The sequence below is a fragment of the Paroedura picta genome, unplaced genomic scaffold, assembly GCF_049243985.1.
Source record: "Paroedura picta isolate Pp20150507F unplaced genomic scaffold, Ppicta_v3.0 Ppicta_v3_sca23, whole genome shotgun sequence".
Lineage (NCBI taxonomy): Eukaryota > Metazoa > Chordata > Lepidosauria > Squamata > Gekkonidae > Paroedura > Paroedura picta.
This window is the reverse complement of record NW_027518620.1, coordinates 2,214,977-2,219,858: the sequence shown is the minus strand read 5'-3', so window position 1 is coordinate 2,219,858 and position 4,882 is coordinate 2,214,977.

Sequence of the window (4,882 nt, the reverse complement as noted above, 5' to 3'; positions counted from 1 at the left end):
TGCCCAGTGAACGGTTCGCTTAGCTTTATATATTGTTCCGGGTGGGCGTTGTATTGGTTTTTCGGAAGTGTTAGACCTGTAAGAGAAAAATTTAAATGGTTGGGAAAGGCCATGGGATGTAGAAATATTTTTTTCACATTTTATTTCCTTGTAAAAACAGGTAAATCTATAGGGTTTTTCGTACGAATAATTGCCCAGTGAACGGTTTGTTTAGCTTTATATATTGTTCCGGGTGGGCGTTGTTTTGGTTTTTCGGAAGTGTTAGACCTGTAAGAGAAAAATTTAAATGGTTGGGAAAGGCCATGGGATGTAGAAATATTTTTTTCACATTTTATTTCCTTGTAAAAACAGGTAAATCAATAGGGTTTTTTGTACGGATAAGTCCCCAGTGAACGGTTCGTTTAGCTTTATATATTGTTCCGGGTGGGCATTGTTTTGGTTTTTCGGAAGTGTTAGACCTGTAAGAGTAAAATTTAAATGGTTGGGAAAGGCCATGGTTTGTAGAAATATATTTTTCACATTTTATTTCCTTGTAAATACAGGTAAATCGATAGGGATTTTCGTACGGATAAGTGCCCAGTGAACGGTTCGTTTAGCTTAATATATTGTTCCGGGTGGGCGTTGTATTGGTTTTTCGGAAGTGTTAGACCTGTAAGAGAAAAATTTAAATGGTTGGGAACGGCCATGGGATGTAGAAATATTTTTTTCACATTTTATTTCCTTGTAAAAACAGGTAAATCAATAGGGTTTTTCGTACGAATAAGTGCCCAGTGAACGGTTCGTTTAGCTTTATATATTGTTCCGGGTGGGCGTTGTTTTGGTTTTTCGGAAGTGTTAGACCTGTAAGAGAAAAATTTAAATGGTTGGGAAAGGCCATGGGATGTAGAAATATTTTTTTCACATTTTACTTCCTTGTAAAAACAGGTAAATCAATAGGGTTTTTCGTACGGATAAGTGCCCAGTGAACGGTTCGCTTAGCTTTATATATTGTTCCGGGTGGGCGTTGTATTGGTTTTTCGGAAGTGTTAGACCTGTAAGAGAAAAATTTAAATGGTTGGGAAAGGCCATGGGATGTAGAAATATTTTTTTCACATTTTATTTCCTTGTAAAAACAGGTAAATCTATAGGGTTTTTCGTACGAATAATTGCCCAGTGAACGGTTCGTTTAGCTTTATATATTGTTCCGGGTGGGCGTTGTTTTGGTTTTTCGGAAGTGTTAGACCTGTAAGAGAAAAATTTAAATGGTTGGGAAAGGCCATGGGATGTAGAAATATTTTTTTCACATTTTACTTCCTTGTAAAAACAGGTAAATCAATAGGGTTTTTCGTACGGATAAGTGCCCAGTGAACGGTTCGTTTAGCTTTATATATTGTTCCGGGTGGGCGTTGTTTTGGTTTTTCAGAAGTGTTAGACCTGTAAGAGAAAAATTTAAATGGTTGGGAAAGGCCATGGGATGTAGAAATATTTTTTTCACATTTTATTTCCTTGTAAAAACAGGTAAATCAATAGGGTTTTTCGTACGGATAAGTCCCCAGTGAACGGTTCGTTTAGCTTTATATTTTGTTCCGGGTGGGCATTGTTTTGGTTTTTCGGAAGTGTTAGACCTGTAAGAGTAAAATTTAAATGGTTGGGAAAGGCCATGGTTTGTAGAAATATTTTTTTCACATTTTATTTCCTTGTAAATACAGGTAAATCGATAGGGATTTTCGTACGGATAAGTGCCCAGTGAACGGTTCGTTTAGCTTAATATATTGTTCCGGGTGGGCGTTGTATTGGTTTTTCGGAAGTGTTAGACCTGTAAGAGAAAAATTTAAATGGTTGGGAAAGGCCATGGGATGTAGAAATATTTTTTTCACATTTTATTTCCTTGTAAAAACAGGTAAATCAATAGGGTTTTTCGTACGGATAAGTGCCCAGTGAACGGTTCGTTTAGCTTTATATATTGTTCCGGGTGGGCGTTGTTTTGGTTTTTCGGAAGTGTTAGACCTGTAAGAGAAAAATTTAAATGGTTGGGAAAGGCCATGGGATGTAGAAATATTTTTTTCACATTTACTTCCTTGTAAAAACAGGTAAATCAATAGGGTTTTTCGTACGGATAAGTACCCAGTGAACGGTTCGTTTAGCTTTATATATTTTTCCGGGTGGGAGTTGTATTGGTTTTTCGCAAGTGTTAGACCTGTAAGAGAAAAATTTAAATGGTTGGGAAAGGCCATGGGATGTAGAAATATTTTTTCACATTTTATTTCCTTGTAAAAACAGGTAAATCAATAGGGTTTTTCGTACGGATAAGTGCCCAGAGAACGGTTCGTTTAGCTTTATATATTGTTCTGGGTTGGCGTTGTTTTGGTTTTTCGGAAGTGTTAGACCTGTAAGAGAAAAATTTAAAAGGCTGGGAAAGGCCATGGGATGTAGAAATATTTTTTTCACATTTTACGTCCTTGTAAAAATAGGAAAATCGATAGGGATTTTCGTACGGATAAGTGCCCAGTGAACGGTGCATTTAGCTTTATATATTGCTCCGGGTGGGCGTTGTATTGGTTTTTCGCAAGTGTTAGACCTGTAAGAGAAAAATTTAAATGGTTGGGAAAGGCCATGGGATGTAGAAATATTTTTTTCACATTTTATTTCCTTGTAAAAACAGGTAAATCAATAGGGTTTTTCGTACGGATAAGTGCCCAGTGAACGGTTCGTTTAGCTTTATATATTGTTCCGGGTGGGCGTTGTTTTGGTTTTTCGGAAGTGTTCGACCTGTAAGAGAAAAATTTAAATGGTTGGGAAAGGCCATGGGATGTAGAAATATTTTTTTCACATTTTATTTCCTTGTAAAAACAGGTAAATCGATAGGGTTTTTCGTACGAATAAGTGCCCAGTGAACGGTTCGTTTAGCTTTATATATTGTTCCGGGTGGGCGTTGTTTTGGTTTTTCGGAAGTGTTAGACCTGTAAGAGAAAAATTTAAATGGTTGGGAAAGGCCATGGGATGTAGAAATATTTTTTTCACATTTTACTTCCTTGTAAAAACAGGTAAATCAATAGGGTTTTTCGTACGGATAAGTGCCCAGTGAACGGATCGCTTAGCTTTATATATTGTTCCGGGTGGGCGTTGTATTGGTTTTTCGGAAGTGTTAGACCTGTAAGAGAAAAATTTAAATGGTTGGGAAAGGCCATGGGATGTAGAAATATTTTTTTCACATTTTATTTCCTTGTAAAAACAGGTAAATCAATAGGGTTTTTCGTACGAATAATTGCCCAGTGAACGGTTCGTTTAGCTTTATATATTGTCCCGGGTGGGCGTTGTTTTGGTTTTTCGGAAGTGTTAGACCTGTAAGATAAAAATTTAAATGGTTGGGAAAGGCCATGGGATGTAGAAATATTTTTTTCACATTTTACTTCCTTGTAAAAACAGGTAAATCAATAGGGTTTTTCGTACGGATAAGTGCCCAGTGAACGGTTCGCTTAGCTTTATATATTGTTCCGGGTGGGCGTTGTATTGGTTTTTCGGAAGTGTTAGACCTGTAAGAGAAAAATTTAAATGGTTGGGAAAGGCCATGGGATGTAGAAATATTTTTTTCACATTTTATTTCCTTGTAAAAACAGGTAAATCTATAGGGTTTTTCGTACGAATAATTGCCGAGTGAACGGTTCGTTTAGCTTTATATATTGTCCCGGGTGGGCGTTGTTTTGGTTTTTCGGAAGTGTTAGACCTGTAAGAGAAAAATTTAAATGGTTGGGAAAGGCCATGGGATGTAGAAATATTTTTTTCACATTTTACTTCCTTGTAAAAACAGGTAAATCAATAGGGTTTTTCGTACGGATAAGTGCCCAGTGAACGGTTCGCTTAGCTTTATATATTGTTCCGGGTGGGCGTTGTATTGGTTTTTCGGAAGTGTTAGACCTGTAAGAGAAAAATTTAAATGGTTGGGAAAGGCCATGGGATGTAGAAATATTTTTTTCACATTTTATTTCCTTGTAAAAACAGGTAAATCTATAGGGTTTTTCGTACGAATAATTGCCCAGTGAACGGTTCGTTTAGCTTTATATATTGTTCCGGGTGGGCGTTGTTTTGGTTTTTCGGAAGTGTTAGACCTGTAAGAGAAAAATTTAAATGGTTGGGAAAGGCCATGGGATGTAGAAATATTTTTTTCACATTTTATTTCCTTGTAAAAACAGGTAAATCAATAGGGTTTTTTGTACGGATAAGTCCCCAGTGAACGGTTCGTTTAGCTTTATATATTGTTCCGGGTGGGCATTGTTTTGGTTTTTCGGAAGTGTTAGACCTGTAAGAGTAAAATTTAAATGGTTGGGAAAGGCCATGGTTTGTAGAAATATATTTTTCACATTTTATTTCCTTGTAAATACAGGTAAATCGATAGGGATTTTCGTACGGATAAGTGCCCAGTGAACGGTTCGTTTAGCTTAATATATTGTTCCGGGTGGGCGTTGTATTGGTTTTTCGGAAGTGTTAGACCTGTAAGAGAAAAATTTAAATGGTTGGGAAAGGCCATGGGATGTAGAAATATTTTTTTCACATTTTATTTCCTTGTAAAAACAGGTAAATCAATAGGGTTTTTCGTACGGATAAATGCCCAGTGAACGGTTCCTTTAGCTTTATATATTGTTCCGGGTGGGCGTTGTTTTGGTTTTTCGGAAGTGTTAGACCTGTAAGAGAAAAATTTAAATGGTTGGGAAAGGCCATGGGATGTAGAAATATTTTTTTCACATTTTACTTCCTTGTAAAAACAGGAAAATCGATAGGGATTTTCGTACGGATAAGTACCTAGTGAACGGTTCGTTTATCTTTATATATTCTTCCGGGTGGGCGTTGTATTGGATTTTCGCAAGTTTTAGACCTGTAAGAGAAAAATTTAAATGGTTGGGAATGG